We start from the raw sequence: 25,121 nt of genomic DNA on the forward strand, positions 1-25,121 counted from the left end.
CATGGGAACATACACATGAGATCTTCACAAGTCCCAGAAAGCTCAGGAAGGAGCCAGTCACTAAGGCCCCCACTACATGCGATCAAACATCAACAAATGCCTTAGAAATGACTTTTGTTTTTAATACATATATTAAATAATCTTCCCAATGAATGATTTTAGATTTTTTTTTTTTTTCGGTTTTGGGATGAGAGATTAATTACCAGGTTTCCACTTTGCCTAACCACCCCTCAAGATGCCCTGGTATCCTGCTTCCTAAGGAAATATACCAGCAATACCAAAGATTTCTCAACAGCTTTTAGAGGTTGGATTGAAAATGTTGTGTGTGCAACATACCAGCACCATTTGCCAAGGCATACTATATGAACAGAATTGCAACTCTCTTGACACAAAGCACATCGCTAAGGATGCCTTTTTGATGGGAAGGGATTAGATGAACCAGAGTTGTGAAGGTCAAGAATTTCCTAAGTGAGACAGAGCTGAAAGCAATTTCATGAGTATTATTGGCTGGTACAAAAATAATTGCGATTTCTGCCATTAAAAGCAATGACAGAAACTTTTATACCAACCTAATACTTTTTAAAATTCGTTAAGCCATTCTTGAGATGCAGATGGGGTGCCGGATAAAATATAGGACACCCCGTTAAATTTGAATTCTAGACCAGCAGTAACAAAAAAAAAAAAATAGTGCAAGTATATTTCATGGAATATTTGGGATATACTTACCCTAAAAAAATTAGTCAATGGTTATCTGAAGTTCAAATTTACCCGGATGTCTTGTGTGTTTATTTGCCAAATCTGGGAACACTAGATGGCAGTTCCGGCAATCGCATCCGGAAGTAATCTTGTTTCCCCTAATGCAGTCACTTTTCACTTCTTTTTAGGAATGGCCAATCATTCTGCAGTTCGCACTGCTGCCTCATACATATTATGGCTCTTACTTAAATGCTTTTGGTGTTTAGCATTTCTAGTTCATGACACTTCTCCTGCAACTGCTTCGTTATCTCTATATTCATTGAGATCAAGTTCTGTAAATTATTTTTAAACTGGCCGGGCGCGGTGGCTCAAGCCTGTAATCCCAGCACTTTGGGAGGCCGAGGCGGGTGGATCACGAGGTCAGGAGATCGAGACTATCCTGGCTAACATGGTGAAACCCCGTCTCTACTAAAAATACAAAAAACTAGCCGGGCGTGGTGGCGGGCGCCTGTAGTCTCAGCTACTGGGAGGCTGAGGCGGGAGAATGGCGTGAACCCGGGAGGCGGAGTTTGCAGTGAGCCGAGATCACGCCACTGCACTCCAGCCTGGGAGACACAGCGAGACTCCGTCTCAAAAAAAAAAAAATTATTTTTAAACTGTGTAAACCCATATGTTTATCCTGTTATTACTCGTTTTTTGGTTTGTAGAAGCTTTTTGTCCAAATTGTCTATAAGGTTTGCAGGCTGTTACATTTTGAAGATGAAAATGTGAATATGATTAAAGACTCCCTTATGTTTTAAAGCTGTTTCACATTGCTTTGTTATCCAAATGTGGAAGCTGAGTTTCTTAAATATCAAGCACAAGGTATCTGGCCTGACTGTTAATTGCTTGGTTGCCTGTAACAGAATCCCAAAAAAGCCTAAAGGGGGGATTACTGGGCTGGCAGAGGAGCTCAGTGGCAGGAAGTGCAGAGGGGGCCTCTGGAGGGACTTCTCCTCTCCTGTGCTGGCTCCCTCTTCCCTCCCACCATCACCTCACATCACTCATTCTCTGCGATCCTGTGGAATGACCTCGCTGGCAGTCCAGTGATCTCCCCTCAGTGAACTCACAGCTTCCCCTGGTCCACATTTACGTCACTTCTCCATCCAAACACCCAATAAAGACTAATGAGATTCACTGGGTCTTGGGTACAAATTATGGGATAGAGATTCCAATGGGCCCCATCACTCCTGGTTCAGCCTGCTGGGTCCCAGGCAGAGTGGGCTGTCTGGGCAGCAGGTGCCATGTGATGGGTAATTCACTGGTGTGTTGACAGCAGAAGTTTTGGAAACGTTCTAGCCAATCCAAGGATCATTATAACAAAGTTGTGAGGATGGCATCCAGCCTCATGTATCTGAATCACCTAATCTGCCAATGGAATCCCTGGCAAATAGATTCTGGACCAAGGTGTGTTTGGGGGTATCGGGGTGATTGTACCCAGCAGCCATCACTCGGAATCTTGGCTCAGAGGAACTCATCTTGTTTACACATGCCACCCACTTCTGGAAATAAAAGTAAACGTTGCCAACTCAGTTCAGGATCCCTAAACCATTACTAATTAGTAAATGGGTTGCCGTAACCGTGCAAATAGTGGAGATGGTCAACTGGGGTCTGTTCAGAGGAAATTCATAACGTTGCTAATGAAACTATACTTAAGTGGGTGTCTATGAAGGACATGTTTTCTGAAGATTGTATACAGACAGGCAAAGCCTGCTGCAGTGAATTCCACACCCTCAGGGACCATGTACAGTAATTGGGTGTTTCCCTTGGTCTTTACATATCATCTCCCCACCCTGGTCTTCTCCCCTTTTTCCATGTTTGTTGATTTTGATCTGTAATTAATATCCATCAAGACAAAGTAGAAAATAGCCACAAGCAAAAAGAAAAAATGTATATTTCCCTACCACCCACAGATAAAACATAACCGCAGTTGAAAAAGTAGGATGACTCTATATCTGCAGTTCGTTTATGTGAGACATATCCCAGGCATCTTGCCGTGCCCATAAAGATATTTTAATGGCCACAGAGTGTTCCATGGCAAGGGCGCGTCCTAATGTTTTCACTAGCTGCTCGTGTTCAGTATTTTGGATGTTCCATTTTTTCACTGTTGCAGTCAATGCTGTAATATGCATGGATGAAGCTAAACTTTTGCATAAATACATTTAAATAGTTTATAGTTGTGGTTTTGATTTCATCTTTGACCCAGCAGTTATTTAAAAATGTTTTGTTTTGTTTTAATTTTCCAGTGCCTGCAGTTTCCTGTTTATATCTTCATTATTTAACTTTAGTTTTATTGCACTGTGGTCAAAGAATGTGGATGGTACTATTTCTGCTCTTAGAAATTTATTGAATTTTTTAAAATAGTTAAATATACAGTCAATTTTTGTAACTATCCCATGGGAACGTACGAAGACGCTGGATTCTTCCTTTGTAGACCATACCAGTTGACTTTGAGCTCTCAATTCAAACTTATTAATCATATTCTTAAAATCCTCACTCTCCTAACTTATTTTTCCATTTTAAGTAATTTCTTAAAAACCAAAGAATTATCTGCCACTACTACTTATTTCTGACAAATCTCTTTTTATCAATGTCAATTCAGAGTGCTTCACTGTTGTTTTTATTTGGTTTTAGCTTTAAAGTCCAAGGCACACCACTTCTGTGGCCTGTTTGAACAGCTTTCTTCCATTTGCTAGGTATTTTTCTTTAGGAACAGAAATTATAAGTACATTGAAACCATTACGTCTCATCAATAGCTATCATATTTTTTCTAATATTCTTCATTTCTTTACCATTTCACTTTAACTTAAAAGGGCTTTTAAAGATTGACTGATTCAATTTTTTGAAGTTTGATTGACTTTGACTTTTTCTAATCCTGCTTTAATTTATGTCACAGCCTTATTTTTCTCTTCCCAATTTTCCATAAGTCTGCCATTTCCTTTTTCATCCCTGTCTTACAGCTCATCTCTTACTGTACAGAATCTGTAAAAGGGGAAGAAGATGATGTCGAAGTTTTCCTCCTGTTTCCAGTGGTAAATGTGTTTAAATCTGTTTTCTCCTGTTGGCTGTGATATAAGTTAATCTCCTTCTTTAATGTTGCAGAATCTTGTCACGAGTAAGCGTGTTGGTTTGGATCAGTCACAGGATGAGCCACTCTGACGGCCCTCTTCTTTCCGGGTACATTTGCTGTTTCCTGCCCCCCATCCCTGCCCCAGACTTCCAGCTTGAGGTCGATCAGGTCTCAGCAGCCCAATGGTGAGCAGAACTTGGTGAGCCCCTTGGTCAGAAGCTCTCTGCCGATGCCTTCTCCAGCAGGTGAAACCCTCACACCAACCCCTCTTTTCCCACATCTGACTGTCTGTCTAGCCAGGCCACCGCTCTAGTGCCTGGGAGACTTTAGTTAGCCCTCTTTCTGGCACACGCTCTCCAGATTGAGGGAAGGAAACTGTGGGTCACGAAAGTGCTCAGGGAAGTCACCTGCTGCTGCTGTGGCCAGGAGAAGCTCCCTAGAGACAAACTCCACATCAAGAAGTCTTTGGGCTGCCCCCCTACCCAACTTGGCCCCCTCTGGGGGTCACTGCTCTGCCAGGGAAGAGAGATGCCAAGAGGCGTCTCCACCTTGGCCCACTCTCGAGTGGAGCTCTGCGTCCCCAGGCCAGAGTCTCACGAAGTTCCCTGAAACACCCACTTCCAACAGCCACAGCCCTCACAGATCCCTGGGGAAAAACTTGCTACCTTCTGCAGCCTCGGCTGTGTTGTCCCGTGTGCATTTCATCCAGCAAAAGTTCCTTACCAGGGCCAACTGCGGTGGCTCACGTCTGTAATCCCAGCACTTTGGGAGGCCAAGGCAGGTGGATCACCTGAGGTCGGAAGTTTGAGAGCAGGCTGGTTAACGTGGTAAAACTCTATCTCTACTAAAACTATAAAAATTAGCTGGGTGTGATGGCAGGCACCTGTAGTCCCAGATAGGAGGTTGAGGCAGCAGAATCACTTGAACTAGGGAGACAGAGGTTGCAGTGAACCGAGATCGTGCCACTGCACTCCAGCCTGGGCAAAAGAGCGAGACTCCGTCTAAAAAAAAAAAAAAATTTATCAGCAGGCTCGGCCATGGAGGCTGTCCCCATCGACTCTCAGTGCCAATGACATTTGCCCCCACCTATATTTGTTTTATTGTCAATCTTTCCATCTGTTTCCAAGAGAGAAAGAGAATCTGGACAGTTCATAGGAATAATAATATAGCTACTAAACCAATAAGGCACCAATTACATGCCAAGGACAGTCTGCACTCCAGCCTGGGCAACAGAGCAAGACTCTGTCTCAAAAAAAAAAAAAAAGAGTTTAACATTATCGGTCCATTTCATCTTCATGAAGCAGATCCTCTTATTAGTATTATTGCCATTTTGCAGATGAGGAAACTGAGGTGCAAAGAAGCAAGTGGTTCATGCCCTGTCACACAGCTGCTGAGCATCTCCAATGATTAAACTCAGTCCAGCTCCAGGATCTGCATTGAGTGCACCCTGGATGCCCCTCCATTTGCTGCAGAGAACAACCCCAGCTACAGTGTGATCCCGCATTTAGGTCCCCAGATGTTAGAGAAGGAAGAACATGGGAAATGGTAGGGCAAGCTTCAATTCTCGCTCCGACAAACAATCTCAGAGAAGACCTGGGACCATATGGCGGTTGTAAAATAAACAGGTTGTAGAGACAACAGCCTTTTCTTTTATGTGTTCCCTCAAGGCCCAGACCAGGACTGTTGGAGCAGACGCCACCTCTGCAATTATCGGGAAAAGCCCTTGAAACGGCCTTTCCACACGTGCTTCAGAGAAGCAGTTGGCAAAATCATCACTACTTCCTTGCACAAGAGACACAGGAAAACGTCTTGACCAAGACTTAGGCTGCCGTCAAGCACTCGGGCTTCAAACTCTACCTCTTTCTTTTAGTCATCTGCAGCAAGCTCAATGTAGGGTCTTTTCCATCTCAGGCACAATATAAAGCTTAACTTGGCAAATACAAAGCGTGTCCCCAGAGTGCTAAGTCACTGTCCTATAGCCAGTGCCCAAGAATCACAGAGAGATGAATGGTGATGTCTTTTGGGTGGTGGAAGACACCACAGAGCTACTAAAACACCCTTCTTTGATGTCACCTCCCCACTGTACTCTGCAGCTGTGTGATCCCACCCAACCTCCCCAGCGCCCCCATACACACACACACACACACACACACATACACACACACCAAAGCTAGTATGAATCTTCTCTGGAAGCCACAGAAAAATCACTACCATTGTTTTATCTAAATGGGACACACTCCCAACTGTCTAGTCTCTAACTACCAAAATGTTAACTTCATTGCCAAGGAATCAAAGTTTTTAAAAGATGTTGCCCAATTAATTCTATGACACATAAACAGAGGTGTTTGTGGGGTTTCTACTTTCCTTAATTAAAGATCTCCATGGAGAAATAAACAAATACTCTCCATTCAACAACATTTAGATAAGAGGTTGGGAATGCTTCACCATCTAAGGCACAGAAACTTCTAAGTGTCAGGAGGTATGTGATTAATTTAGGAGATCCCATGGTCTTCCTGGGTGATCTCAAGCAAGTCCCCATGCCTCAATTGACTTTTCCAATCTGTAAAATCTGGCAGGGATATTAAGATCAGTCAAGGAATGTCTGTAAAGTGCTTTGAACTCCTAGAGTTAGACATTAAATAAATACCCAGTGTTATTAGAACTCCACTGGGGCACTAGAATGTTCGAAATGGGACTTTATTATAAATACTCTCTGAAGTTTGCCAAGAATAAATTGAATGGGCAAAGGCAACATACTTGGCTGTAACTTAATCCAAACTTGGCTTATTTGCCAAAACTTGGCATCATGATACATGAATAGGGAGTTCTGGAGAGAACATGAAAGGGTTCTATTATTCCGAGCCAACAGTTTAACCACATTTCCATATCTTCCATTTATTTGTTCCGTTCGTTAAATTGCTGCATTATAGAGGAAAGCAGAAGTACAAAATAAAACTAAAGGACCATAAGCCTGTTTGCATTTTCCTACAGTTAATATGACTGAATGTAAACTGGTATAAAGACCAGAGAATCAACCCCCACGTCAGTTGACTAAGATGGATAGAAACCAAGATTCCCTTTTTTAAGTTCACACAGCAAAAACTACAGCAGTACTACACAGCCTTTGCATGACAATAATATTTCTCTGAGTCAATCAGAGAAAGCTATGCCTACAACCAAATTAAGTGTATTTTGAAGTCTAACATCTTATAAAGAAAGCATGATTTTCCTTGCTTTAGAAGAAAGTTTAAAATTGCAAATTGAAAACTTTTACATTGCTTTAAAGCGTGCATTATGATTGGGAATTTTCATAAGGACATGACATGAATGAATTATCATTACTAAGAAGCAGGACATTCATTCTGTGTCAGGAAATCAATCAGGAGACATCCCAAGGTACAGAGAAATTCCCAAGACTTGGAGATGAGATTTCTGGGTCTGATCTCAACTTCTGCCATGAACTAACTGTATGAAAAGTTAAATCCCCTTCTTGAGCCTCAGTTTCCTGATCTATAAAATGAAGGGAGAGATCCAAAGTACTCTCTTCTTCAAACAGCCGTGTTTCTCAAAAGCATTACAAGTGAGAATGCAAGCAAAGTAATACATTCCTGGAAGGAAATAGCCCCAAACCAAGGCTTACACCCTCACTCATACCCAAGAATAAACTTGAAATGACATTCTCTAATCAGCCTTGATGTCTAAGTTTTTTCCCATCACCTGCTTACAGAAAAAAGAAAATGACTTCATCTTGACAAAACGCTGGGTATTTTCTGCAGCAAACCTCAGTCCCTGTGTGTCAGAGTTTAAATTCAGCACATATTCTGAATTCTTGCATCAAAATAAATACTTAGAGGTACATGTCCAGATATGTTTCCTAGGAGATTAAATTCCCCTGTGATGGGCGGCAGGGTTTGCCCAAGAGAGACTTTCACATTCACTGAGTTGCATATTTTCTGGATTCGTAAATGCAGAAAAATTATAAAGTTCCAAATGACTACTTCAATAAAGCAGTGCTGTTGGGTATTTTTTTTTTTTTAATCTTGAATGCATGCTTTTGGCAAATCAGAAAACCATCTGGATTCTCTAACTAATCTTAGGATGGAAAATAAATGCCCACCAACACGGCCTTGAGGAAAATGTGGGTGTTGGAAACAATACATGCAACCAGATCAACTTTGCACAAGTTCACTTTCTTCCAAGCTCCCAGCCCTCAAGCCACAGGAAAGCCGCTGCCACCACAGCCAGACAGAGCTTTAATTGGGGTCTGAGCTTCGCTCGTGCTGCGTGGCTCCAAGAAAATCTATTCTTTAAAGTCTGGGGGAGAAACTGCAAGCTTGCCCAGTCCTTCAAGAGAAAATAAATGCCAGACATCCGGGCCCTTAGGAAGCTACTGGCTCCCAGACAGTGAATTGTGGTCATTGGATTCTGGGGGTCTGAGGATGACTACACGCTCCCCAGGAGTCACCCTCCCTCCCTCTAGACAGGAGACTGGACAAGGCAGAGTCTCACCCACAGTGTGTAACAGGTAGAAGAGACCACGGAGGCCCTGTCTCTGCCCCACATTGAGCTGGTCTGTGGCAGGATGGGAGCAGCACCCAATCTCCTGATCTTCCCAAGGGCTTTCCAAGCCCAACATCACCTAAAGCAGGGACCCCAACCTCCGGGCTGAGGACTGGTCCATGGCCTGTTAGGAACTGGACCACACAGCAGGAGGTGAGCAGTACCGTCTGAGCTCCGCCTCCTGTCAGATCCACGGTGGCATTAAAGTCTCATAGGAGCACTGATCCTACTGTGAACTCCACACCAGAGGAGTGTAGGTTGCACGCTCCTTATGAGAATCTAATGCCTGATGATCTGAGGTGGAAGAGTTTCATCCCCAAATCATCCCTCCACCTCCCACACCCTCTGTGGAAAAATTGTCTTCCATGATACTGATCCTTGGTGCCAAAAAGGCTGGGGACTGCTGACCTAGAGGGCTCATTAAACACAGGTTCTCTTGGAGAGTTAAATGAGATAATGCACCTAGAACTCTTAGCACCAGGCCCCAAAGCATGGAGGAATGTTGGCTATTGTTATTACTAAAGATGTGGATTCCTCTGCCCCTGTGGTGCTGCCCTCCCGAATACTTCACACCATGGCATCTGCGGGGCCTCCCAGGTACCCTAGATTCAGGTGTGCATGACATGCTCCAGAGCCAGCAATTTGGGAGCCCCACTGGTCTGTGCACTGGCCAGCCTGTGAACAAGAGCTCCTCATCGCCAGCACGGCTGGACAGTAAGTAATCAGAATTCCTTCACCATGCACTGCGATAACCCAATAACCAGTACTAACTATAAAACATGAAGGGAAAACCGATCCTATTTCATACCCCTGTGTGAACTAAGCGTTCCTGAGAGCATCCTGTCTTGCGAATTCCCGCAGTCACCAGAGGAAGCGTCCGGCGTCCACCTCATTGTTCTAGCCATCCTGACATCAGGCTAATCTCAGCGCAGTCGCCCCTCATCCCCTTTTCCACATCCTTGCCCAGAAAGGTCAGTCACCTGCTTGCTTCAGAGTCAAGGTGGGTGCTTTCTAGCCTTGCTCTGAGCTTTGGAATGTTTTCCTTCTTGCAGAAGGTGGTGGAAGGAAGTGGAAGTTATAGCTAATAACCACACACACTCACATGTGCACACCCACTCACACACACATGCACGCACACATGCACGCACACATGCATACCCACTCACACACACGTGTACACCCACACACCCCCATACATGTGTACACACTCACAGATGTGCACACACTCATGCATACCCACTCACACACATGTGAACACACTCACGTGCACACACGCACACCCACTCACACACATGTGGATACCCACACCCTCCCACACACACGTGTATGTACTCACACATGCACACCCCCACATACGTGCACACTCACACACGTGCACACATGCACACATGCACACCCACTCACACACATGCACACCCACTCACACACACGTGTACACCCACACACCCCCATACATGGGTACACACTCACAGATGTGCACACACTCAGGCACACCCACTCACACACATGCACACCCACACACTTAGATGTGCACACCCACACATACCCACACACACGCACACCCACACACAAGTGCACACAATCACATGCACATGCATGCACACACTCACACACACGTGCACACTTCCCCTACCCTCACACTTCCATATTCACATGTAGATATCCCCACACACCCACAGTTGTGTACCTGCTCAAATGTGTACATATACTGGTATGTATTCACATGTGTACACACATGTTCACACTTTGATACACATGCACACGCAAACTCACACCTACACACCAAAACACAGAGGCAACCTATAAAAATGCATGCTGACAATATGGGGTTGCTGCCCAAATCCCTATACTTGGGCAATCACCATCGGACCCCTCCCATCCTCAGGCCACAGGGGAGCTTGCTCAATGTACGCCATCACAATGACAATATTCAGGTTTACTAGACAAGAATCATCCAGCCTCTTCCTACATTTGCTCAACTTACCCCACAGCTATGTGTGGTTGTGCAAGGAGCAGCCTTCCCCGGCCTCCACTGGCAGAGCAGGCTGGAGAGGAGCCTCCCCTCACTCGCAGGCAGAGCCTGGGTTTTTCAAGTTCTAGCTGTACCTGGGGATCTTCCTCAAGCTCCACCCCACTTGGAAGGGTCCAAACTCCCTGCTGCTCTCTGAGCCTTCTTTTTTATTTTGTTAAGATGAAGCTTGGCAGCTCAATGAGCTGAGCACCCTGATTCGTATTACTTCTAGAACACTGACACTTCCATTTCAAAAATGCACATGACAACATTTCCAGCAGCAGGCTTTAGTGTTTCACATGCTTAGGAATTCCACTCAGCTGACACCAATAGGCTATCAATTTATTCCGTGTCAGAAAAGCAAGACTTGTCCTGAAATGGCACTGTCAGGCTTGGGGCAGATCCTCAGGCCACGCTTGGTGGCTTGGTGTTTGTGGCTGTGTCTTCTTCCCTGATCTCTTCCCTGATGTCCGGGGCGTCCCTCAGTCCCTCCACTTCAGCCAGAGTTGATGCCAGGCACCACTTGCCTCCTCTACGCCACACACGTGAGGGCTCCTGTGCCCATGGGAAAGACCTGCTGGAGCCAAGACCTGTCCTCCGCCCCAAGTGTGGCCACCGCCCCAGGCTTCCCCACAGCCCCCACACACTCAGCACAGGCTCATTGAGCAGCTGTCAGAGACCAGGTGTGGTGCAAAGACAATCCAACCTGAGGAGGGGTTGCTGCAGCAGCTGGCCCCTGGGAGAGCAGTCTGGTGAGGTGGGCTCAGGTGCCAGGGGCTCTGAGGGGCTCCCAACTCCAACAGGGGGTTAGGAAGGGCTTAAGGGATAATATGGGGTTACTGCCCAAATCCCTGTACTCTGGGAAATCACTAATGGGACCTCCTCCCATCCTCAGGTCACCCGGGAGCTGTGAGCATGGGAGCCGAATCATGACAGGGAAGCAAAAGCATGAACCCATTTATGCTTTCGTTCTTGTGAAATTATTTATAAAAGCAAACAATAGATGAAAACAGCAGCAGTCATCTACCAGGACTGCAGTAACAAGTCCCCAAACTGGGGGGCTTGAGCATTTATTCTCTCACAGTTCTGGAGACCAAGATGTTCAAGATCAAGGGAGGGCAGCACTGGCTCCTTGCAGGGCTGGGAGGAATTTTTGTCCCATGCCTCCCCTTGGCTTGTACGTGACTCCTGCCTGTGTCTCCTCAGGTCATCCTCTCTCTGTGCCTGTCTCTGCCTCCAAGGTTCCCATTCTCATAAGGACTCCGGCCATTAGATTCTGGGCCTATCCCAGTGACCTCATTTTCACTTGATTACCTCTGTAAAGACCCTCTCTCCAAATAAGGTCACATCTCAGGGGTGAGGACTCCAACGTAAGAATTGAGAGACACAATTTAAGCCATAACAATGTCAAATGGCCATGATGAGTCAAATAGTGGTAGATTATAAACCATTTCAAAGACAGATAAGAACACCACATAGGAACATGGAGAATGCTTGGGCTGGGATGTGAAATGATAGAAAAGAGATGCAAGGGAATACAGATAAGTGAAAACCATGACTATTTTCGGGTCAAAAGTTCATACATGATCTTTATCTTTTTTTTTCCAAATGTGATGTGGCTCAATGACATTTACAATGTGTGTTGCAGCCGTTGTCCTGGCAGCCATAAGCCCACGTCCTCTCGCTGCTCTGGGAAGCCAGGATCAGACCCACACAAATGATCCTTTCTGTCATTGAGAGACTGGCCAGTCAAGGAGGTCCAAGCAAAACTCAACCAAGTGTTCAGGGACCCTGCAAATCTCCTCACCTTAGTACAGCAGCTCCATCATCAACAGATTGGTCACAAAGACCACAACCAGGAACTCTACCTCCTACCCATAGGCGGGCTGGGACAGCAAAAGTTTCAAGCCTTTATACACCCTGAGATCTAGGAGTTCTGTCTGGAAGAGCAGGGCACATGCCTGCCCTCAGGCCTGGGCGCAAGACTGCACTGAAAGGAACAGGAATGAAGCGAGACACCCTGGCACCATGGCATCCTGTGCCATGAAGACCCTGGCCCTCCCGGTGGGCCCATTAGCCTGACATGAGGGAGAGTGACTGCTACATGTCCAGTGGCTCCCTGAGTTGGGCCATTCCTGGCTCCTTAGGAACTCCAGCTGCCTCTCTGGGATGAGGGAGCCCCACATGACCGAGGGACAGTGAACCTCTCCTGGACCTGATGGCCACGTAGCGGGGGGATGGAGACTCTGGTGTGACAGATCCACCAGATGTCTTGGGCTCAGAACATGTGGCCAGGCCATGGTGACAGCCAGCACACAGAGGAGTCAGCGACACTGCTCCAAGCCAGGCTCCGTGTGGGTGCAGGGTGCCATGCTGGCCAGGAAGGTGGTGATTGCCAACTGGAAGTGGCAGCAGCTGCCTCCGCCTCTGGCAGGAAGTTTGGGTTTGTCTTTGAAGACAGATTGCTACTCTACTTTGGTAAAACCAGAATTGTCTCCCAAGATGAGCATGTTAGAGGTATTCAAGAACTAAACTGTTTGTGTTCAGTAAAGAAGGTCAAAGGCTGCCTTTGTTGCAGGCAGATTTGTAACTCAGAAGAGAATCACGACAGGGAGAGCAGCTGGCCTTGGGGACAAGGAGAACCCTGTTCTCCCTCTAAGCACTTGGGGCTCGTGGACTCTGGCAAGGAGGGCATGGCCAAGGCAGCCCCAGCAGAGAGGGAGGAAGAAGGCCCCTAAAACACAGCTGCAGGGGTGAGGTGAGTACCGGGGGAGCCAGAAGGTTTCACCCTAAGCAAGGCGCATCTGGGAGTAGGCGTTCTCAGATCTGGGAGACTTCGATGAGCTGACTTGCCCACATCATAAGCTCCCCCTTGCCCTGGACTTTAGTCAGGTTGTGTTAGATGTGACAGCTCTGTCTTTGCTTGGCTTTGAGTCATCAATGGAAAGGGTTGTGTCGCTGATGGGTAGAAGCTGGGTGCAGAGGTAACAGAAACTAGCCTAGAGATATTCAGAGGGGCTCTGCAAGGGCCCTGAGCCAAGGTTCAGGGGGACTGCTGGCTGCTGTGACCATGACCGCCAGGATGGTCTTGGAACAGGCATCCCTGGGATCACTAGAAGTGTGGTAGGGAATCTGGCAGAAGAATGAACTTCCTGCAGCCACACAGGATGGGGGTGTGGACTGGGATGTGCTTATCAAAACACCCTCTGGGAGCTCGGTGCAGCGGCTCACACCTGTAATCCCAGCACTTTGGGAGGCCGAGATGGATGGATCATGAGGTCAAGAGATCAAGACCATCCTGGCCAACATGGTGAAACCCTGTCTCTACTAAAAATACAAAAATTAACCAGCATGGTGGCACACACCTGTAGTCCCAGCTACTTGGGAGGCTGAGGCAGGAGAATCGGTTGAACTCGGGAAGTGGAGGTTGCAGTGAGCCGACATCACGTCACTGCACTCCAGCCTGGTGACAGAGTAGGACTCCATCTCAAAAAATAAAAAAGAGGCCCCTTGGGGCACAGAAGTCAGGAGCTCCAGAGCGTAGTAGGGTCTTGGTCCTTATCACCTGGACCACTGACCCATGAGAGTTAGGAGCAGCTAGCAATGGAGTGGTTCCAAGTGTCAGGAAATGCCAGGTGATACTGTATAATAACCTAGCCCCACATCTCAGCCTAAACAAGGGGATGTTTCTCACTTAGACACATGTCCCCAGAGGGACAGCTGGGGCTCTCAGCCACTCCGAGAACCAGGTCAATGGAGCAGCCTCCATCTCAAACTGGGCTCAGGGAAAAGAGGGCCCTGGAGGGTCTTACTTTGGCAAATAAATGCTCCACTCCCAGATGATGCACATCTGCTCACAACTCTGGACTCGTCATGTGGCTCCACTGACCAGATGGACATTAGAGGTACAATCCCACCAGGCCCCAGAAGGCAGCAGGGGACACCACTAGCTGCCCCTCCAGAGGCCTTCTGCACTCCAGCGAGAAGCTGCCCTGTGGCCTGGTGTTCGTGGTCGCAGCTGCTCCCCACCTGGCCTTCTCCTGGTAGACGGAACATCTTGTAGATGGAGAAGGTATCACCAAATCTCCAACCTCCCCTCCAGCTGCCAGCTCCAGCAGAATGACAGGGGCAGTTTCCCCAGGTGGGCAGAGTTTGTGTTCTGCCAAGAACACAGTGAATTTAAACACCGCCAACTTGTGTGGCTGGCTGAACCACAATAGAACAGCCCAGTGCCTGCATCCTGGGGTGTGCAAATTTACTCAAGTGTGTGCCGTGACCCACAGGTCACTCCAAACTTCCACTGTAACTTCAACCTACAAGAAAATGATTCATCCTTGATATCCTAAGGAGAAGACTTAAATGGAGCATGAAACAGAGATGTCCTTCATCTTGAACTGTTATTTTTTTTCTTTCTGCTAAGTACAGCAACACAATTCCATCAGTAAATGTAGAAATTCCTCATTGAGTAAGAACTCTCAGCCACAAAGCGATGTCTGTCTGTAATTACATTTAACCCTCACACTGTAGCTGCAGACAGCAGTCTGCAAGTCCCATCAAGGTTGAGTGATGAGTGGCCTCAAATCGTTCCAGTGACCTTCCCTCCGACTCTCCCAGGTTACTTTTGCCATTTGATCCAGATTCAGCAAGACAAGCTCCCACTAGCCCAGAGGCACCCAACCAGTGGCTGGAGGGTTGAATCCAGCTCTCAAAAGTGTTCTGTCTTCACTATTTTTAAAAATTCTATTAGTTGCCAGTATTTTTATGATTAATTTTAATTGGAAATATTTTTTAAAATTTTTCATTTTAAGATACACAGATATCTGGGTTCCCCTGACAACCAAAGTGATCCAAAAGCCCTGGGTTTGCATCTCTGCTTGGAGAACATCAGACGGAGCCAAGGGGCTGGACCTGGGCCGTCCTCCTCCACTCCCCAGCCCTCCCATGCCACCCGCTCCTCCCTGTGACTTGCCTGGCCTGAGACGGCTAAGACTGTGACCCCTGGAGGGTGGTGCCATGAAGACGTGCTCTTGGTACCCCAGCCCCCAGCCCCCAGCGCGATGCCTGGCTTGTGGCGGGGGCCAATGGTGCTCGTTGAATGAATGATTGAACTAGTGGGTATTGATGTAGAGAAATGTGCTGGACCTTTCTGTCAGGAGCTTGCGCTGATGCCTCAGCTCAGCCTCTTACCGGGTTTTTGGCCATTTGTGTATAAAAACATACATAGAGTCTGTTAGAAGGTAGGGAAGATACCCAGGGGACGGTGCCTAGCTTGGCAAACCTCTTGGTACCTCCCGTTGTCTGGCTGCTCAGGTGAACCAGGGGGTCCTCCCTGCATCTCAGCCCATCCTTGGGGTCAGCAGAGGCAGTGACGAGAACTGCTCTCCTCCTAACACCTGTTCTCTCAGAGAAGGCACCTGTGGGCAGGTGGGTACCACAGGCAAAACTCACCCCATTAAAGGCAGAAGAAGCTATAATCCCAGCACTTTGGGAAGCTAAGGCGGGTCAATCACTTGAGCCCAGGAGTTTGAGAACAGTCTGGGCAACGTAGCAAAACCCCATCTCTACCAAAAAATGCAAAAACAGTCAGGTGTGGTGGTGCTCACCTGTAGTCCCAGCTACTCGGGAGGCTGAGGCTGGAGAATCCCTTGAACTCAGGAGGTAGAGGTTGCAGTGAGCCAAGATCATGCTGCTGCACTCCAGGCTGTGCTACAGAGCAAGACCTTACCTCAAAAAAAGATAGTGGAAGCCACCCTGGCCTTGGCTCCCATGAGAATGCAGAGAATTCTTAGCAGCCGAATTACCCATGATACCAAGGACCTTGATCAGTTTCCCATTGCTGCTGTAACAAATCACCACAATGTAGCCTAAAACAACCCACGTTTACCCTCTTTCAGTTCTGGAGGCCACATGTCTGACATGGGTCTGCAGGACTGAAGTCAAGGCGTGGGCAGGACCGTGCTCTCTCAGAGGCTCTGGGGAGAATCCAGTCCCTGCCTTTTCTGGATTCTCAAGGCTGCCTGCATTCCCGTGCTTGTGGCCTCTTCCATCTCCATAACCCATAGTTTCATCACGCTGTTCTCTGCTTCTGTCCCCGAATCTGTTCTCCTGACCAACTTTTCGTCCTCCCTCTTCTGTATTCAAAGACCCTTATAATGACATTAGGCCCACCTGGAAAATCCAGAATGACCTCCCTATGTTAAGACCAGCTGCTTAACAACCTTAAGTTCATCTGCAACATTGCTTCCCCTCTGCCCTGTAACTAACGTATCCACAGTTCCCAGGGATTACTATGGGAACATCTTCGGGGGCTCTTATTCTGCCCACCACAGTCATATTCCCAGGAGTGATGAGACAAGACAAGGAGAAGTCCTGCCTGCAGGAATTTTCATTCTAGCAAATACATCCCTGAGCAAACGCAAACACAGATTATGGTAACCCAGTGCAACCGTGATTCCAACCAGCTGAGGCCGGTCTTGAAGGGAAAATAGGATGCAATTCATTAAACTCAAAGGACTCTTCATCAAGTGCTCACCATGTGCCAAGTGCTACATCAGATGCTTGGAGTAAGAGGATAAATAGGAAGAGCTGCCATAACAGAGCTCACAGGTTAGTAGGGAACAGTCCCAGTGGCTGGGGCCTGGTGCCATCCACATTCCCATAGCAGGTGCGGTGGGCAGGTGGAAAGACCCCAGGTTTTAAGCCATGTCTTTGGGTAAATTATTCATTTATTTAAAGCTCCACCAATTTGGCAGCAATGTGGAGATGAGAATGGCTACTTCCTAGGTGTGGTGGGGAGGGAGAGATGCTGCAGGTGTTGCCTCATGCATCACTGCACAAAGCTACGTTGAGCACACGGTGGCCACGTGGTCATTGGAGTGGTGGCTGAATTTCCACACAAGCCACATCAGAGCAGTTCCAGTCTGTGCTCCTGTCATTCCATCCTTGGTTTTCTCTCCCTCCTTTGATCTTACAGAAGCACCAACTTCTCCCTACCCCATCACTCATATCACTCATGACTCATCTGCCATCTTTTTTCTTTCTTTCTTTCTTTCTTTTTTTTTTTTTTTTTTTTTTTTTTTTGAGATAGAGTCTCACACTGTCACCCAGGCTGGAGTGTAATGGCATAATCTCGGTTCACTGCAACCTCTGCCTCCCAGGCTCACGAGATTCTCCTGCCTCAGCCTCCCAGGTAGCTGGGATTACAGGTGCACACCACCAAGCCCGGTTAATTTTTTGTATTTCTGGTAGAGACAGATTTTCACTATGTTGGCCAGACTGGTCTCAAACTCCTGACCTCGTGATCTGCCCACCTTGGCCTCCCAAAGTGCTGGGATTACAGATGCAAGTCACTGCGCCCGCCTCATCCGCCATGTTTTAACCGAAAGAAAGAGGAGAAAGGCAGCTCCTTAGACAACCATCTGGGAAGGCCAGTCCTGCAGCCCCTTAAGGAATTGTCCTTCTGAAATCAGCGTTGTCATTGGTGCCCCTCAGGCTGGCTGTGCAAAGAGTGTGGTCCCACTTCAGTGTGGCCAATTATTAGCTATGTGACCCCAAACTACCTGCATAACCTCTCTGGTCATCGAGTATGATATCAGGAACTGGACCAGTCAAGTTTGCACATTTTGTTTTTCTTTTCTTTAACAGTAGGACCCTTTCTTCAGCAGAAATCTTGAGTAAAATCCAGTATGTGAAACCAGTCAGAAGGAGATGTCAGGGACCAAGAGCCCTGCCTCCTGGTGACCCATCACCTCCCTCCTGCTGCAGAACCCCTGGGCGGCCCTCGGAGGAGGCACAGGTTGAAAGGCTCCCACCTGAGTGGTCCCAGAAGCCCCTTTAGCACTAGGACTCCTTGAGCCTCTGCCTTCCAGACCCATGGGCTGTCCTGTGCTGTTTTTCCTGTTGGCTTTTTGGTTGGTTGGTTGTTTGCTTTGTTTGTTTTGTTTTGTTTTGTTTTCGTCGCCCAGGCTGGAGTGCAGTGGTGCAATCTCAGCTCACTACAACCTCCATCTCCTAGGTTCAAGCGATTCTCCTGTCTTGGCCTCCCAAGTAGCTGGGATTACAGGCACCCACCACCACGCCCAGCTCATTTTTGTATTTTTAGTAGAGATGGGGGTTTCACCATGTTGGCCAGTCTGGTCTCGAACTCCTGACCTCAGGTGATCTGCCCACCTTGGCCTCCCAAAGTGCTGAGATTACAGGTGTGAGCTACCATGCCAGGCCTCTTCCTGTATTTAAATTTAGATTCTGTATGGATTTGTAGACCATTTAGAAATAATAATAATAACCCAGGGAAGTGTGAAATGCTTCTGTATCCTCTTCTCCATTGTCAAGTTTGCCATGATCCTCACTCACATGATAGCTTCGGGAGGCTGTTGCCTTAGTGCCTTTTCCAATTCAGACCAAGGACAGGCTTCTTCTAAGCTCGGTTGACAGCCCTGGGTCTACTGTGTCCCCTATCAATATCCTGTTTCTGTGTGTGGCCAAACAAAACAAAACAAAAAACAAAACCCATGATTCACCCAGAAACTATGCCTAATGATAGACAAATTAAATGGCTATAACTTGTTGTAATTACTTAATAAAGTTTGTCGAGCACTTAAGAATCCATCTGGATGAAAGAAACATTGTTAATGTAAAACATGATTACAGCAACAACTACAATCATGCCAAAATTCCAGAGTCCCACCCCCTCAGTAAAGAGCATGAGCTGTGCCATTGGTATTCCACCGCAGGATGCTGCCATGCAAACCAGCATCCCCGCCGGCTCCTGTGACATCCGCCCACGCAGGGTGTTTGCTGACAAGCAGGGTGGAGTGGGAGGTGTAAAGGAAAGAAGTGCAGTCCTCCAAAGTGAAATTATTCCCTTGTCTCCATTCTGTGAAGGCTCCGAGTCCAAGTGAGCTTGCTAAAACGTCAGCCACGTGCCTCAGTGATTAGGGCTGCGGTTTGGGCAGCCTGTCAAAGATTTCCCCAGGCGATGCTCAAGCCCCTTCTCAGCCCAGCGCAGGAGGTTCGGTTTTTTACTGCAGGGCAGTCCAGAGTTTCTGGGAGAGCAAGTGATATCTTATAAGCCATCCACACACCCTCATTCCCCACATGCATCCTAAACTTGAAGTTAATGTTCTGCCTTTTCTTTTTCCCATTCGAGGAGATTCATAGGTTTGGCTAAGATAGCCTGTCCCACTGACAGGACCCTAAAGCCAGTCCAGCTGGGAGGAGAGCCAGGGAGGCTGCGTTCGTGGACTTGAAGTGTCTAACAGGCCTGCTCCTGGAATTTCATCCCTCGCTCTCCCCACTTCTCCCCCCAACCCAGCGTGAACTTCACTTGTGCCAAAAAATCAACTGCATAAGAACAGGAGTAAGCAGGAGGCTGGAGGCAGAAGTAAAGAAAGTGCATGAATGAAACCTCAAGATTTTCTTAACTGTGTACTCACCAAGAGCCAACAGAGGGGAGCTTATGAAATTTCACTAGGTGAGACTGTATGAGTGCTTCCTCGCCAAGCCAAGTTCAACCTCACCGTAGCTTCCCCTCAACGTTTCTAAACCTGCCCTCTGGAATCATAGCGATCAAGCCGAATCTCTGAATGAATGTGCTTATGCCCAGCGAAGCATAGAAGATGACTGCTGGGCATCCAAGTCTTCCCTTTCCCCAGATGAATTTTCGTGAGTCTCCTGTCCCTTGCTGCCCCTGACGGTTCGCCACCCACTCATCATGTTGTGGGTTGACCCCAGTTTAGGGGTGCTGCTCCCACAAGTAGTTTCTTGAGCTGCTCTTTCCCTGGAGCTCTCCACTCTGATGCTGGAAGGGCTTCAATTTTGGGGTAGATCAGAATTTCTCAACCTTAGCTCTGCAGATCTTTTTGCCCAGAGAATTCTCTGTTCCGGGAGGTGGTCCTGTGCACTGTAGGATGTTTAGCAGCCACCCTGGCCTCTACCCGCCAGATACCAGTAGCAACCTACTCCCCGTAGTGACAAAAACGTTTCCAGACATTGCCACATGTCCCTTGGGGAGCAGAGTCACTCCTGACTTAGAACCACTGGGGTAGAAGGTTTGATTCAGGTCCTCTTCAACTGAAAGGTTCTAACCTTTCATGATTCCATGAACTGCCCACTTCCAGATGATTTTCTCAACTTCCAGATGATTTTCTCAAATCATCTGCTCAGTTCAGATTGTGAAACTGCTAAGAACACAAGACTACTTTAAAAAAAGGAGCTGGTATTTTGAAAGTTCTCCATAAGTAATAAAGCAATGATGATCGTCAAGGTAAAGTTGCAAAAATGCCCAGTCCCCTTAAAATGAAAGCAGCAGGAAGAGCGGCAGCCCCGGGTGGAGGGAAGGATTGGCAAAACTGAATTCCTGGAGGATATCCGTCTTTGGCCAAGCGGGTTCATAGCAGACAGCTTAGCAAAGGAACTTCACAAAACGTTCTTTCCACCTGAAAATGGTGGTCTCCTGTAATTTCAGCTGATGAGAAGAGGGAGGAAATAAAGGAGCCAATGTTTAAACTAAATGAAATAGAATCACTTAGAATCCTTCTGATCAATGGCTGGCTGGCTGAAGCAAAATCTTATTTTTTAAAAAAATTGAGAGCCAGCCTTCTGAGTCCTCACTGCTGGCTGAAATATAGCCAGAACTGTGGATTGGTTTAAGAGTCTAGAGGAAAGTCTGACCTGAGATTTCAAAGCATCCCATTTTAGCCTGAAACGAATTCCTAAATCCACAGGAAGAAAGACCATGCCATCCACGTCCAATGCATTGTGAAATTTCATTCCTGGAGCCCAACATTGGATACCAACTCAAGGAGATAATTCCTTCCCTTACTGGCTGCCTCTGAGGCCTCCCGGAAAACATCTGTTTGGCTTGATTTTCTTTTATATGTTCAGATCAGTGGCTAGGACTAACAGGAATGCTTTTAAACAAGCTCCTGCCCTGCTCTCATTCCTCAAGCTTTTCTACCTGGACCTTCACGGTGAGGCACACACGGGTGTGCGTGGGGACTGGGTGTGAACCAGCTTTCCCACTCACACCTCCTGAGGACTTTCTGTTGTCCCAGGAGCTCTTGTCTCTGTCTCAGTTCCAAATGCTGGGTAATTCTGAGCACACAAAAAGGACCCAGAGCCGAGAAACGTCCCTGGTCCCAGAAGTCAACAAAACCAGAGTGAGAGTGAGAGAGTCCCAGACGCAAAGGCTAATGAGAAAGCAACCAAAGCCCCTGCAGTCCCTGGCCTACATTCCGAAGCCTTATTGTTTTCCAAAGCATTTCCTCTGAAGTGACCCGTTTACCCTCTGAGTCCCTAGTGATGGAGAAGGGCTGAGTATCTACCTCCTCACTGTATTCTATTCTAGCCTAGGCAGCCATGTGCTGGACACTTAACAACCTCATGGGTGAGTGGGGTGGAGGAGCCCTGACTGATAGCACTTGCTGATTTTCGTGGTATCAATACTCCCTCCATGGCCAATGCCAAACTACCAGTGTGGAGTCAACTGGCTCTCCCAGTACCTGCAGATTTAACAACAGTTCTTGCAAGCAAGCGCGAGTCATCTCCGGCATTCCAGATTCTAGGGCACCCTCCCCTATGTAACACCCCCCAACTAAGAGCTCCGACACACCTTATTTACTCTTGTCTCATAAATGCCAAAGGGTTAAAAACATTTTTGGCAAGAGAGCCAGACATTTTGGCTCTGTAAAAGGCAAAAGGGGAGTTTGAGTATATTTTAGTTTGCTTTTTTTTTTCTTTAAATAAGAGAAAGGGTGACTGCAAAATAGTGCAGCAAACACTAATGCACTCAACTGTGAATTCTAGAAAATACACACTGTACCCACCATCAAACACTGCTAGATTCTGATCTCCCAGAAGAGGGAAAGGTGGTTTATTTCACTTCAGTTCTTCTCAACCAGAGAATGGCCTGCCTCATAAAATGAAGCTAATCTTTATTACACATCAGAATTGCTTTTACCCATTAATTTTTTATTGCAGTTGAATATTGATAGTGTCTCCCAAAATAACTGATTCTACTTTACCTACTGTCCTGAACTTATTTTATAATTTTAGATGTATCTTTAGTGGCAGTAAGAACAAAAATAAGGTAGCTTTGTAGCTTGACTTGAAACATTAGGGTCACTGCTTCCTCAACATTTAAAAAATGACCACTTTTGATGAAATGATGGTCATAGGATTGCAATGTATGCTCTACTAGAATTCTCCAGAGCAAAAAGAAAAATTGAGCAAATGGGAAAGTCAGGACTAACCATCAGGAAGAGAAATGGCTTAGCACACATAAAAGAAACTCACTAATAACCTAGTCAGGCTAGGAAATGATCTTTAACATAACACATCAAATAACATAAACATCCAAATCAACCTGAAGCCCCTTCCTTCTCACTCATGTTTCACCCTCATGCTTACGCCAGATCAAAAACAGCTAGAAAGAGTGGGGAAATAAAGGGGAAAAAATGCCCATTCATTCCCCAAGAATTTCAAGGAGACAGTGGGCATGGCTTTATCCTGATGGCTGACCAAACTGGGTCAATTTTTAATCTTTTCACTTAACCTAGGGCTTGGGGATGGGGGCGGAGAGGGGTGGGCAATGGGAGATAAGAATGACTTCAGAGCTGATGGCTGGACTCCCTCTCAAGCAAACTCACCAAGCGCTCTTAACTTGGAAGCAGCTGAGGTCATTCTGTAATTTGCTAGGCAGGTCTGCTATCATGCATCGTTTAATATAAAAGGCAACTCAAGAGCCAACACAGCAAGGTGGTGCCAAGACTCAGTCACCGTTAATGTGCATAGTAAAGGCCAGCAGACTGCATAGTTCAGTTACAGCACATAGTCATCAGTCATGTCTGCTGTAACCCAAAGACTCCCTGAGACAGCCCATAAAGCCATCTAACTCTGACTGTTTACCGAGGTTAACCTAAGAACAGTGATTACAGCCACAGAGTTGACACACGTAATTAGGTTAGAAAAGCTCTCTAAGTGAAACTGAAGACAGACTCTTATGGAAACAGATGTTTATCCCACTGATGTTGCTGGGTGTGTGCCGTACGGTGTGTCTGTGCAAAGCTAGGGTGAGCATCCTTTAACTCTCTTGCCTGATTCCAACTCAGAGACCTCTGTGTCCTGGAACATGATTGCACTGCCCCAGGGCCAGCCAACTGTGGCCCAAGAGGTCATGCCTACCTGGTGCCAGACTCCTCACCTTTCTTGCAACCTTGGACTTACACCAGGCAGGGACTTACACCAGTCCTACAGAAAGATACCAGCACAACCAGCATTGCCAAAGAAAATGTGGATAATCAGAGCAGGATGGCATTCACTCCTTAACGCCCTTCAAAATGCCACTTTCTACTGCACAGCTGGAGAAGGAGCCAGCCACAGAGGAGGCTCCATAAGTGGGGAAATGGGATAAGCCAGAGGAGGCAGCATGCAAGAGGCTGTCAGTGGGCTCTCCTCCCTTCTCATGTAGAGAAGGAAAAGAAATGGCGATGTGGAAAAAGTGGTGAATGAGAACCAGGGAAGGAGATGCCAACACCTGACTCCACCTCCACCGCCTCCAACCAGCTTTCATTCTGGGTCACAAGTGGGAGAAAGAAATCCTGCCCCACACCAAGGGATCCTCACTGCTCCCAGGAGCAACCTAGCATGGAGCACTAGTTCTGCACACGTCCCTGGTTTCCTTAAGAAATGCAAGCTCCCGGGGGGCTAGGGGAGGGAGAGCATTAGGAGAAATACCTAATGTAAATGACGGATTGATGGGTGCAGCAAACCATCATGGCACGTGTATACCTATATAACAAACACATTCTGCACATGCATCCCAGAACTTAAAGTATAATAAAAAAATTTTTTTAAACAACAAAAAAGTGGGAAACCAATAATCTAAGAATGAGGAGAATGACCCCCTTTTGAGTACTCTGTAGGTTTTATGGCACCTCTACTTGCCAGAGTAAAATGGAAGTAATACGGTCTTTGTGTACATTTATATTGAAAAAAGAGCCCTAAGGTTGACCTGTAAACTATAGAGTTATTAGGTCCCCTTTGTCTCTGTTTTCTTTTCTGCATGCTTTAAATCTGCTGTTACCTGTCTACTGAGATAAAAACCACTGTTGGGATCTAATAGGTTTTTGTTTGTTTGTTTGTTTGTTCTGTAAGCTGGCAAATTTGTATTTATCTCACGGCTAAAGTACTGAAGTAAAAACTACAGAATCTTAAAAAAGAAAGAGAGACATGAAAGAAAGAAAGAAAGAAAGAAAGAAAGAAAGAAAGAAAGAAAGAAAGAAAGAAAGAAAGAAAGAGAAAGAAAGAGAAAAACGAAAGAAAGGAAGAAGAAAGAAAAGAAAGAGAGAAAGAAAGGAAGAAGAAAGAAAGAAAGAAAGAGAAAGAAAGGAAAGAAGAAAGAAAGAAAGAGAAAGGAAGGAAGAAGAAAGAAAGAAAAAGAGAGAAAGAGAGAAAGAAAGGAAGAAGAAAAGACAGAAAGAGAAAGGAAGAAGAAAGAAAAGAAAGAGAAAGAAAGGAAGAAAGAAAGAAAGAAAGAGAAAGAAAGAAAGGAAGAAGAATAAAAAGACAGAAAGAGAAAGAAAGAAAGAAGAAAGAAAAGAAAGAGAAAGGAAGAAGAAAGAAAAGAAAGAAAGAGAAAGAAAGGAAGAAGAAAGAAAAGAAAGAGAAAGAGAGAAAGGAAGAAAGAAAAGACAGACAGAAAGAAAGAAACAAAGGAAGAAGAAAGGAAAGAAAGATAGAGAAAGG

General features: G+C 46.5%; 1 protein-coding gene across 1 annotated transcript in view; it reads right to left on the bottom strand.

Moving 5' to 3' along the window:
- COPS8 (COP9 signalosome subunit 8) overlaps positions 1 to 19,680 on the bottom strand; it is a 439,461-nt gene extending 419,781 nt beyond the window's left edge. Inside the window, exon 1 of the mRNA XM_050751681.1 lies at positions 19,677 to 19,680. The gene's annotated coding sequence lies outside the window, so the exon portion shown is untranslated. The remainder of the gene's footprint in view (positions 1 to 19,676) is intronic.
- Positions 19,681 to 25,121: the final 5,441 nt, after the last annotated feature.

This window comes from Macaca thibetana, chromosome 12 (assembly GCF_024542745.1).
Source record: "Macaca thibetana thibetana isolate TM-01 chromosome 12, ASM2454274v1, whole genome shotgun sequence".
NCBI classification, from domain to species: Eukaryota; Metazoa; Chordata; class Mammalia; order Primates; family Cercopithecidae; genus Macaca; species Macaca thibetana.